This window comes from Miscanthus floridulus, chromosome 1 (genome assembly GCF_019320115.1).
Source record: "Miscanthus floridulus cultivar M001 chromosome 1, ASM1932011v1, whole genome shotgun sequence".
NCBI classification, from domain to species: domain Eukaryota; kingdom Viridiplantae; phylum Streptophyta; class Magnoliopsida; order Poales; family Poaceae; genus Miscanthus; species Miscanthus floridulus.
The window spans coordinates 104,472,480-104,485,673 of record NC_089580.1 but is presented as its reverse complement, the minus strand read 5'-3'; positions in this window follow the sequence as shown (position 1 = coordinate 104,485,673).

Here is a 13,194-nt window from a genome sequence, read left to right as displayed (position 1 = left end):
CTCCCAAAGGGTGTACACAGGTGTGGGAAGTGCCAAGAGAGTGGCCAAGGTTGTCCACCACCTCTATTTATAAGCCCACAAGCAAATAGAGTTGTTACCCCTTTGGAGTTGCCTCTGTGGGGTCACCGGACATGGCGTTGGTGGCACAGCCCTAGGGGTGGCGGTTGAAGGCTCTAGTTTGGTTTTGGTGAATTGATGAAACCCTATGTGCTAACCAATGTGCTCTAGTGACTATGAGATAGGTAGCACATTCCAAGTGGTGAATCAAATGGTGAAGACCATGATGGTGGTGTGACCATGGTGAACAAGTGCTTGGCTTGGAGAAAGAAGAAAGAGAAAAACAAAAAGCTCAAGGCAAAGGTGAAACTTGATAGGAGCTTTTTGGTTTGATCGACACACTTAGTGAGTGTGATCACATTTAGGATCGATAGCCGTACTATTAAGAGGCGTGAAACTCGTATCGAAATGTGGTTATCAAAGTGCCACTAGATGTTCTAACCCATTGCATATGCATTTAGATTCTAGTGAGTGCTAGCACCCTTAAAAATATTTGTGAAAATATGCTAACACACGTGCACAAGTGTTGGTATTTATTAACTTGTCACTTATTTTAAGTAGCCACCTATTATATGCCTACATCTCTTAGCATTACTTGTACTAGGTTGTCATCCCTAATGTTGATGCCAGAGATGCTTATGGATGATGCCTAGTACTACTACTAGACTAATAATAAGTAGTTTTTTATTATTTTATGTGACTAGAAAGATTGCATTTGAATGAACATGATCTACAAGCGCACAGATAATATACCATTGTAGCACTTCACCCAGGAGTATTCTAAGTATCATTATTTATATTTTTACCACAGGGAAGGTCTGGCATGGACATGTGTTGATAACTTATACTATTGACGGTGAAGTAAACCATAACCAATATTCTACTCACAACAGGGGTAAGTCATAAGATAAGATGTGTATATAATAAGTGTTGATTAATGATAATGATAAATCACTCAGAGTATTCCTTTTTTTGGCATTAGCATGGTTAAGTAGAATATTAGAGGAATAATTCCTAAGTCATAGAGGAATAATTCCTAAGTCATTCTTAATTACAAGTCAAAGCATACTATGGTTAGTGCAATTACACTTAGTAATCATGGTTAAAATCAACTTCATATCTACACATAAGGGATATTACTAAGGAAGATTAAGAACAGAGCTTGTCTTCCTTCGTAACCGGATCCTACGTGCAAACCTATATTCGGGGAGTGGACTACAAAGGATTCAATGGAGAGTGTCACATCCACGATCTACCACATGACCCGGAATATAGGGTGTATCCACAGGTAAACAATGTATAAGCACCACTCTTACACAATGTCGACCACTCACCCATGGTACCCTAGAGTTAGCGCTATACGAACTTATGGATGAACATGAGGGTAATCCAACTATACTAAGCATATAACCAAAGTAAACCATGAACATTATAATGAAGAACATAAATGAGATGAATACTAATGTTGTCATAACAATTGTAGCAAACATATAAAAGTACTGAGCGATACAAAAGAGGGGGTACAAAGATTATACCAAACCACGCTCTTGATAAGATCAGGAATCTTAGTGAAGCCTGCTTGCCTCTTTCTAGACCTAGCCCAACTAGCTATGCCCTTGAATATGGTCAAGCTCTGAGGATGATTAGGGTTTTTTGTCTTCTCAAATGACTTATATGCTTCTAGGGGATGGTAGGGGCTGATATATATAGGCTGGCGCGTCAATCGTGAGCCCTTGGAACAAACCGACTTAAAGGATGGCATAGGTGCAACCTAGGAAGGCGATGGAGAACCGACATTACGATGGAGACTAACATGTGGGTCCTAGGGGGCCTATGGCCTGTAGGTGGGGCTAGCCCCACCTGGCGGCGCCACGCCCTCTGCTTCGGTGTGGAGTCCTCTCGAGTCTTATGGAACCTTTTGGTGTCTGTTTCACTGTGGATAAGCACAATTAATTCTAACATGTAGGCCCCCCTTGGCGGTTTTCTAGATATATCCTATAGAAAATATAGATTCATCAAAACTCATGGAATTTGTTAGTTTCAACCCCTAGACCTTTGTTGGTGATCATATTTATGCCCTTATACATGTTATATTGACGGTTTATAATGGTTGTTAACTATAGTCAACAAACTCCCCCAAGCTTAACCTTTGCTAGTCCCTTAGCAAGGCTAAGCTCAGTAAATGTATTTGGAGTTGCATCAATGCTTTCACTCCTCAAAAGTACACATGTGTTCAAACAAAAATTCTCCTCCAGATTAGAATAAACCGATCCGACTTTCAAACATTACCCGTATTACCTTCAACCATGGGACTTCTTAGCCTTCACTTGGGTCTTGAGCAATTGAAAGATAGAACGATCAAGTCAAGCACTATGTCTCAAGTTCTTTGCTCAACCATTAGTCCAAAGTTTTTATAAGTTTTTCAAAATAAAACTCAGAGCTTTTATTGTATGACACTCTCAAGTCTCTCTATATATGTAGTATTTATGGATTCTCACCAAGGCAATAATGATGTTATGTCTTTCTCTTCTTACAACTAAGGCTTATGTGGAGCTCATAGGAGTGGAAATAGCATGAAAGAGCATACTTGCAATACATATATTGTAAAGTCAAACCTCGGATCCAAAGAGAATTGAGTCATACAATCAAACCAAGATGTGCATGTGTGTCAATATATATGGTGGCTAACCTAATTCTACTATGCTCCTTGAAAACATATCTCCCTTTTGGAACTTAGAAAATACTTTGCAAGAGAACATGGGCTATCGTATTCATCTTTTTCTTTTTTTCAGGCAGGCATCTGAGTACCCATTGTTTTCAATATCTTGAACATTTGTTCATTTTTTTATTTTTTTATTTTTTTATGAATAACTTTTGCATAGCCACATGCTTCTTTTCTGCAACAAAACTTTTGAGAGATAGTAGCAAGAACTTAGAGCATTTATTTGGAAAAACCTATCAGGCATGTTTTTGGTGTTCACTCCCTAGTGTAGGAGTAAAACATTTTTGGGTGGATCTAGATGGAATGACATGTTTTCGCGCCTACCCCCAGTGTAGGAGTAGTGCATATGTGGATGGTTTGTATGTGATCTTGATTTTAAGAGCATGACAACCCTCTCATAAGGGTCAACAAAGCTTACTAAACTCAATGCAAAACAAGCAGCATATATGTTGAAGTTTTCCTAATCTAAATAACATATATGGCTCTGGTAGCAATTCAAGCTTTGTCATATAGGAGCTCATCATGTAACATTTTTATGTTTTTCAAAAGATAAATCTTCAAAACTCTAGTATCACTAGGAACAAGATAAACAGTAGCTCACACCTTCTCATGTCATATTCGTCAATTACCTTGACTTAGATTCAGCACATGCTACCCACAAGTTTTAAGTTCAGAGTAAATTCTTATATCAAAATAATCGTATCCAAAACTCGGGAGAATTCAAGGATGAAAACTAGGTACTTGCAAGGAATTATAATAGAGCAACTATTCATCATTTTCATTCAAGAGACTATCCTCAGAGTCCATTTATTTAACTCTTAAAAATCTAGACACACACTTTTTATTTTGTTTTCAGGATTTATGATCACACATAATGTCGGGTTCATAAACTCGGGGTCCCTCAGGGACTGGCTTCCACGCCAAGGCTTGGCCTCGAGCAGACAGCACGTAACTCATGGGTTGGCCCAAGAGTCTAAAACAATAGGCCAGAAAGGGCAGCCTAGTCACCAACCGGAAGGTCTGGCCAAAGAGGAATAGCGCCCTCATGTCGGCTTCTTCGGCCCACCTCTCCGACTAGATCGTTCGCTTCGACTCCTAGCCGCCACCAGATGGCCTCTCCGATCAGAAGGCCTGGCCCAAAACACTACTTCTGACTCCAACCCCGCGTCTCCGACCAGGGAATGCAGGAACCCTGCTCACCGCTCTTCTCCAACCGGCGCACTCAGAGCCGACTGGAGCCATCCAACCAGGGACGCCCGCTCGGTAGGAACCAGAAGACGTGCAGAGAAAAGCAAGGCAAGGCTCACAAGTCAAAACCACTGTACCAAGGACCATACCCTACACAGAACAGTACTCTATAGCCACCCTAACACAAATAGTATTGTAGTCGCCGACATCTACCTCTAAAGTATTGTAGGGGCCGCTAAAACTCCCATACGGTATGGCCCTCCACGTGCCTCTCTGCATCGATAGCGGTATGGGTGCCAGGATTTACCGTACCGGGTGAACATAGCGAGACTCCTCACATGCCTCTAGGCATCAAACAATATTTGCAGGTACGGATGTCCACCATCCCTGAAAAAGGCAGCACGACCTCCCATATGTATCTGACATTCTAAAGTGACATCAATAGTGTTGTAGGCGCCTACCATTATCTTGTACCCACCGGTGTGCGCAACAAGGCTCGGTAGGCAGTGGGCAACAAGGCTCGGTAGCATACGTACCCTCACCCTCTCACTTGTAGAGCCATCCCCTTTATCTATAAAAGGGGACACGCCCCCTCCAACAAAAGGGAGAGCCCTTCTTGAAGATAACAAGCATCGATCAAGTTCACTAGCTCACAACCATAGAACCGTCGGGTTCATACCCCAAGCACATGCTTGAACTCTTAGCTCATAGCGTAGCTCCTGTCGCTCTTGGCCCTTCTGATCAGGAGTCGACTGGACCTCTTATACACCCCATCTTTCTCCTTCTCATTTTTAACCCCACTGCAAACTTCGAGCACCTAGGCTCAGGAATAAAGTCACTGACCGACCCAAACTGGACATAGGGCACGTTGCCTGAACCTAGTATAAACCCTATGTCATTGAGTGCTAGGCCACCTCCGATCACAACGTATGGCAAAACTACAAATATTTACTAGTTGGTCACATTCTGCACCGATAGTTGGTGCCGTCTGTGGGGAAGACACTGTATGTTCAACACTTTTTGGTCATCGGATGGCCCACCTTTTTGCCACCTTCGTCGTGGCGGGCTCGGGCGATACAATTCGCTTCGGCTCACTGGAGTTTCCCACACTCTCACCCGCTAGGATGCGGGTTCTACCCAGTCTTTGAGCCATCCTAGGCCTTCCTCTTTATAAGTCTAAACTTCATCGCCGACCAGCTCAGCGTGCTACATCTCCGTGAGGAGGCTCACGTCCCGGCACCCATCGGAGGAGCGCCCTCCATCAACTCTGGGATGCATGGCTTTGACGATGTGGCATCTACGCTTCTTTCTGAGCAAACTCTCTGCTCAAACCTCGCTGTGAGTAATGCACACGTTGTTATTTACTTACTATTCTCTATCCTCCGCCGATTGTCTAAGAGAACCCCGTTGTCCCCAACGCAACCGTCGTACGACTAGTTCCCCTACGGCCTCATGTCTTTCATGGACGCATACACCAGGGGGCTCCGAAGGATGCCTGCGCTGCCCCCTCTCGCATCTGAATTCATAGGAATGGCGAGCTATGCTCCCACCTGTTTCCTCGACCTCATGGATGACGATGGCGAGAGTGACAGCTCCAGCATCGGTGACATGGCACCTAGCCACCATCCGTTCCGAGAGTGCGCCATGGCGGACCCTCTGGGACACCCACCGCATAGAAGCAGAGTCCTCACGGACTCATGCCTCTTCGGACCCTCACATGGAAACCCCTAGACTCACACTTGAGCACAGGGAGGAACTACGACAACAATGGCTGCATCAGCCACCAACTGTGCTGGCACGCCCGACGCACCGACACTATGCCCCACACGCATAGACCGGTGAGCGGCACCTGGGGGTGCACCCATCAGGTCTAGCACAACACCATGGATAGGAGGAACGATCCCCCGCACTTTCACTCGGGCGAACCAGAACATCGTCGTCGCGGCAATGCTTCTGTGCGGCCTGTCTGAGCCAAATGACCCTCATGAATAGGCAATCCACTGAAACCTTCGGGCACTAGTGGAGACCACCACCATTCAACAAGCAGAGTGCTCCATATCAGTAACACCGACTCACAGTCCTCGCTCTCCGCCAGGGGAACGAGGACACAGCAGATGGGTCGCTCCACCCTGATCATCGCTATAATCGCCAAGTGCGGCACAGGAGGCCGCACTGGCACCTCAGTCTTGACCCAACGACCGCTTCGCACCGACCGCCTGTATTCGCATGTCTCGGACCGAACCGAGACACACGTAGTAGCGACCAAAGTCCAAGCCCTAATGGCCCAGGGACCGCGGACCTTTGTCCAAAACCCCCAACAAACGCTGCTCCCACCACGCTCCGATAGTGGCCAGGGGAAAGGCAAGGCCAAGCGCCGGGATCAGGACGAAGGCCCCTCCATGCAAAGGGGGAAAAGGAATAGAAATAATCGCCGCCGACTGGCCAACTTTGCATTGGTCGCCATGGCTGATCATGCAGGCACGCAGCCCCAGCAGGGCCCTTCCAACCACTTCCACAAGCTCATGGAGAGCCCATGCACCAACCACGACTACCCCGTAAAACACCTCTACAAGGACTGCCAGCTCCTCAAGCACCTTCTATGGTAGGTCGGCAGACCGAAGGAAGAAAAAGGCAAGGAAGCAGCAAACAAGAAAGGGGGCATAGCGGGCTAGGATGCGTACCGACCGAAGGACGACAACTGACGCCCATCTCTCTGAACTACTAGAACAGCTATGTCGTTTCTCCTAAGCTTCAATCTTACCATTGTTTACTTAGTATATGCTCCTACAAAAGCACCCCGACCCAAACGCTTTTTGGCCTGGGGCGCTCAGGGGCTCCACTAGGGTACACTACTATCATTATGCTTAATGACTACCTCCCTATTTTGTTTACATATGGTGGAATTCCTTCCTACCCAACCAATGAGATAGTTTGTTCCTTAGTTTTGCTTTACGTAGCTTTGCTTTAAAAACATTCCAACCGATCGCACCCCACCTTTCCCTACGGTTACGAGCAGCCAAGCCTCGTGGGCCATACCCCGGGCTCCCAAGGTCACAACCTACGGGAAAAATGGGCAGGTACGAGAAAGAAAGAATAAAAAACAAAATTATGCTAAGGGAAAACTAAGGAACGAAAGGGAACAGGCTCCCCCGAACGGACAATTCCATCACAGAAAACAAAACCGACTGTAGTCATTAAGCACACAGTAATATTTACACAGGGCTCCCCCACAAACTTAAACTTCTACCTTCACTAAACTACTTATATTTTGCAAGTTATTAGACTGGCCCGGTGGCATATGCTGTCAGAGCGACCGACGGGGGCACGGGCTGCTCTCTCGCTGGTGGCACGACATTTGGCTCGGTCGGGGCCGGGGCGACGTTCACCTCTGACCTAGGCTCCACGCTGTCTGTAGACTAGGCAGCGTCTTCTCCATGCATGCTTCTGGCCATATCTTCATGGCAGGACGTCCATCACCCACTGGGCAGAGACTTGCTCCACCACCTGACCTTGCGTGCGGTAGCAAGCCCTCCCCAATTGACTAGATGTCCTCCATGCTCAAGCCTTCAGCATACCCAGCTGTAGATGGCAGCGAAGTCCAGGTTCGGATGGTGCATCACCACCGAAGTCAGCACCCCCAACGCCCTATAGAATAGCCCACTCCTGATAAGGTCCCGAACCGCATCTAGAACCTCCGCTAGCTAGACCGCGGGCACGCTAGTACTGGGCACCAACCCAAAGACGTCCGAGATGACAAGCTAGGGCAACATTGCGGATCTAGTCAAGATCCCCCTCGAGAGCATGTCGCTCTTCACAGGACTTGGCCAGTTCCTCCGCATTCCAGCTCAGGGTCGCCTTGATCGTATCTAGGTCTCGCTCTAGTGTCTTCACCTTTCCACCTAGCTCTGAGAGAAGAGCGACAAGCTCAGGAATAGGCTGAAGAAAAAAACCAACAATGAAGAACAGAAAAAGCATGTACCGACGCGGAAGTTCTCAAGGATGGAGAGATCCTCTGCCTACTGAGCCGTGTGCTCACGCAGCTAGGCACTCGCGTCCTCTGTCCCCATCACCCAGCCTCGAAGCATGAGCACCTCCTGGTCTGCCTCCAAACAGCCTTCTGCTCCACCTCCAGGGCCTTCCATGCTGACTCCAGGGCGTTCTGCGCCAACACCAAAGCGGCCCGCTCCAGCTCAAGGGCCACCAAGGACTCTTGCAATGCCACCTCGGTGTTTGCCAAGGATGTCCGCAACCCCGCCTCGGTCTTCGCCTGATGGGCCTTCGCCGCCTCGAGCCCTTGCTCGGCGGCAGTCACCTGCTCGGCTACACGCTGCCCCTCTACCCATGCCACAGTCACCTCAGCCACTCGGTCTTAGGACTCGCAACAGGCGGCCACTAGCTAACACTCGAGCTCGGCCATCCAGGCATGCTCCCTTCGAAGAAAGCGAGACTTGCGGGATGACATCCCCTTCAGTCTCTATGAAAAACAAACATGCTAAGGCAACCAACAAAAGATGCAGAGGTCAAAGACAAGTCCGCAAAACTCACCTCTGCAGCCAGCTGCAGGTCAACCTCAATCAATCGCTAAGCGAACTTAACCTGCTCCTAGGCGTCTCCAAGCTTTACAGACACATTGGCAAGTTCAGACACCGCGGCGTGCCCCTGCTCCCCAAGGATGTCCTAGAGCTAACACTCCTAGGAATCCCAGAGGATGAACCGCGCCTTCATTGGGTCCTCAGGGTAGGGCCACTCTAGGTCACCGGAGGGCCTAGCCTCCGACTGGACCACCGCCAGCTCCCGCGATGACACCGGCAGCTCTGCCATATCATCTGCCTCATCATCAAACAGGATGTCCACCACCTCAGTTGCGTGGACCACCATCAGACATTCCAACATTGTCCCGACCGTGCTCTCCCCTAGCGCCTTCGGCTCTGACCACATGGGTGAGCCATGCGGCCCTCCACTCGGTGAGGCAGGGAGCTCAGGTCTCCCTCTCCTCTTCCACCACGATCGGTGGAGGAGGGGCCGCGAGGGTTAATTCTAACGTAGCCCCCGCTGTCAGCACTAGAATCACCACCAACGTCGATGTTGCCGCCATCACTATGGTAGCAACCGCCCCCAAAAGGGAAGGCCTCGCCACCGCCATCCTACTCCCCCGCCACTCATCGCAGCACGCTGCAGGGTGGGCCTCCATGCCTCCCACATGAGAGTTGGGGCGATGCTCAACCCCAGTCATCCCCTAGCCACTGACAGAGGGTGCAGGTAAATCACACTCTAGAGAAAAACTCAATGGCAAAAGATTGGAAAGAAACAAAAGAGAACATACCGGATGGTGAGCGGTACGAATCTGAAGGCAAGATCTGGTGTCAATGGGCCTGTAGGGCACTGGGCCGCTCCTGGGCTGTGACCCACGCCCCCTCACTTCGGCCGAGGGTGGAATCATCCCAACCAGCTCCTTCCTGACCTACGGGTCAACCTAGCCCTCAGCTCGGGACTCCTCGACCAGACTAGGGGGCGGGGCATCCTCTGGTCATGAGTCGCGTGACGCACAGGCGCCAGTCTACTCCTCCGGCCGCCTGGCTTGCTCGACCGCATCCGCAACAGGCGGGGCCACCCCTGGCTGCGAGTCACACATCGTCGTTGGTCTCGGCGACGCACAAGTGTCAGACCGCTCCATGGACCGACCAGCTTGCTTGGCCATGTTTGCCATAGGCGGCGATGGGACCAACGACGCCACCAAAGGGCGTGGTGACCGCGTCGACTTTACCGCCCATTCACCAAAAGCGTCCTCGCTCACCATGCGCTTCCTCGGTGCGGAGGCCACCACGCGTCGTGCGGCCTCTTGCTCATCATCGGCGGACATCGCCACAGGGACGCGATGCTCCACCGAGGTCACAACGACCTCCCGACTTCCCTCCTCCTCGGAGAAAACCATGCCGTCCACATCCGTGGGGTCCTCTGACTCGAGCTCGGCCTCGATGTCGCTCTTCCTCTCCCCGGCCTTCATGCACCGGGCAACCTCCTTCTCCTTCTTGTGCTTCCGGTGGGTGACCTTGGCCTTCTTCTTCTTCCTGGCGTCCGCCGCCTCCTTCTCAGCAGCCTACTTGGCCATGCCCTTTGGATCCTTGGGAAGGTGCATCCAGGACTTGTAATTTCCAAGCCCCTACGAAATGTGTGACTCCCAATCAAAAAAGAAAAATACACATAGGTAAAGTAGAGGAGGACATGTGGGCTAAGAAGAAGGAAGCATACCAGGGTGGACACGATCGAGGAGTTGAAAGGTGTGGGCCTCCCTTCGACCTTCTCTCTGGGCTTCAACTGCGGCACCTGGCCAAGGCGACTCTAGACCTCGTCATCCGGCAGATCCTCCGGCGACGCACGGTCTAGGTCTGACGGGCTGTTGTATAGCCACATCAGTCGTGTCCTCTCTGCCAATGATGTGACCCGGTGGCGGTACAGGGTCTGGAACACCCGCACCCCATTAAGGCCACGCTTTGTGAGCTTTCGGAGCTCCTCCTCGATGACCCCCACCTTATGCTTCTCCTTTTTGGCACAACCCCATGTCCAACTATCCTGCTTATCTGGCCTCCCACCGGTGAATGCCAGGAACGGCGCCACCATCGGATTCCTCATGTAGAACCACTCCCCATGCCACCCTCGGTTGGAGTCATAGGGGAGGTACATTGGATACGAGTCTCCCATGCCCGGTTTTCTCTGTAGGGCGAAACCCCCCACCGGCGTGACCTCAGCCGGGTCCCCCACTGTCAAGGTTCTCGGGGAGAAGAGCCACCGAAAGAAATCCATGTGTGGCTCCATCCCAAGGAAAGCCTCACAAATGGTGACAAAACCAGTGATGTGCAGCACCCCCATCGGATTAAGATGTTGTAGCTCCAGACCCCACTCATTGAGGAGGCCGCGTAGGAACTAGTGCATGGGGTATCCTAGCCCATGCTCGTGGAAGGCGAGGAAGGAAACCACCTCATCAGGCCAAGGTTGTGGGGACTCCTCCCACCCAGGAACCCTCTAGTGTGCCACCTCCTTCGGCGGCAGAAATCCCTTCGCAACAAAGGCCTTCAACACCGACTCCCTCATGGTGGACGACTTCCAGTCCAACATTTCGCTCTAGGATCATAGAAGGATCAATGAGTTCTTCTTCTCCCTTGCTCTCTCCCCTTCCTTTCCTAGAAACCACCACAGCTCTCAGGAATGCTCACGACAAGAAGGAAGAGGAAAGACGGCGGCAGATGAGGAATAGGCAAAAGAACGGGTCGAAAACCCTTTCCCCTCTCCTACTTAAGGAAAAGGGAACTGCAATTAGGGAAGGGCACGCCGATCAAGAGAAGGCAAAATGGCAGAGCGAGGAACTCTCTCTCTCTCTCTCTCTCTTTCCCATTTAACTGTAGATAAGACGCACCCTGACCGATGAGATGTGCCCTGCCCTACAGAACGGCTCCTGATCAGACAGGACATGGCCTAGATCGGGCCCACCACTACCGCATGACCAACCACTACCACACGCTGGGCACAAAAACCGAAGCACCACCACACATGGGTGGCACCCCGCTTCCCCTAGGCCAAGCCTCGAGAAACCCAAACAAGATCTCCACCGGGGGAGATCACTAGGCCCCCTAAGTCGATCAAATCACTCAGGATAGACACTAAGAGATAGGTAAGGAAGCGAAGGGGCACCCCATGTAGGCCATGCTGACTCCATCATGAATGACGAGCATGGGTCCTGGTCGGACATTTTCGACTGAAGCTCTCTGAACCCAGTCACTCAGGTCGTCAAGAGGCTCACCCACGAACGACGAGCGTGGGTCCCAGTCGGAACATTTCTAACTGAAGCTCTCCTGAACCCCGTCACTCAAGTCATCAAGGTGAGCATGTGTTCATTAATACAAAAACTATTCACATAAGGGCTCACCCATGATTGACGAGCGTAGGTCCCTGGTCGGACATTTCCAACTGAAGCTCTCCGAACCCCATCACTCAAAGGCATCAAGGTGAGCACTACCAACCCCCTCTATTTCCTTACAATCATTTCATACATCCATACATAGCATTCATTCCATACGCCCGAACCTCCCGGACGATTCGGGCCCTGAACCGCCCGGGGCTCGGGAACTAAGCATCGCACATGCAGCGAAATGCATCACAACATTCCATGTTGCGTCACAAAGCGGCGATTGCCTCATTCGACATCAGCAACCAATAGAGCCTAGGTTGAAAAATGTAGATGAGCCCCGTGCAGCCCTTGCCTGGTCAGGCAGACTAGGTCATCTCAACCTTCTCATTCGATCCTGAACCTCTCGCCAAATCCATAGACTCTCCATCGAGGGGAGGCCACTAGGCCACCCTGGGTCGGTCTCTAGAATGACCAGGCATCTATCGAGTTGCAGGTAAAGGAGTAGTGGAATGTCACAAGAGGGCTATGCCGACCCCATCACGAACAACGGACCCAGATTCCACTTGATCACACTCGTTAGCGAACTCACCGAGCATGTCACTCGAGCCCGAGCGATCGGGACAAGCGACAAAACTCAGCCCCTCCGGTTGTGAGGAACCGAGGATGGGGTAACACACACAACTCACACCGACCCCTACTAAGGCCCAACAGGGCTCGGGGGCTCAAGACAAAAAGCCTGGGACTGCAACCCCAAACTCGCCCCTTCCGACTGCGCTCCAAAAAACCTAGGTTTGTGACCCCGATCTCGCCCCATCCGGCTATGCTTCCGACTATGCTCCAAAAACCTAGGTTTGCGACCCCGATCTTGCCCCATCTGGCTACGCTTCTGACTGCGCTCCAAACATCTAGGTCTACGACCCTGATCTCAGCCCCATGACTCTGACTCGCTCGATCCCATTGTGCGCATCGAGCCAGCATCAGTGAGCTCTGTCTCATCCAACACTGACTCCCTCGCTCGATCCCACGGCGCGCATCGACGCCTAGGATCAGTGAGCTCTGTCTCATCCAAAACATGACTCCGACTCGCTCGATCCCATGGTGTGCATCGATGCCAGCATCAGTGAGCTATGTCTCGTCCAAGACTGACTCCCTCGCTCGATCCCACGGCGTGCATCGACGCCAGGATCAGTGAGCTCTGTCTCGTCCAAAACACGACTCCAACTCGCTCGATCCCACGACGTGCATCGACGCCAGCATCAGTGAGCTCTGTCTCATCCAGACTAACTCCCTCGCTCAATCCCATTACGCGCATCGACACTAGGAT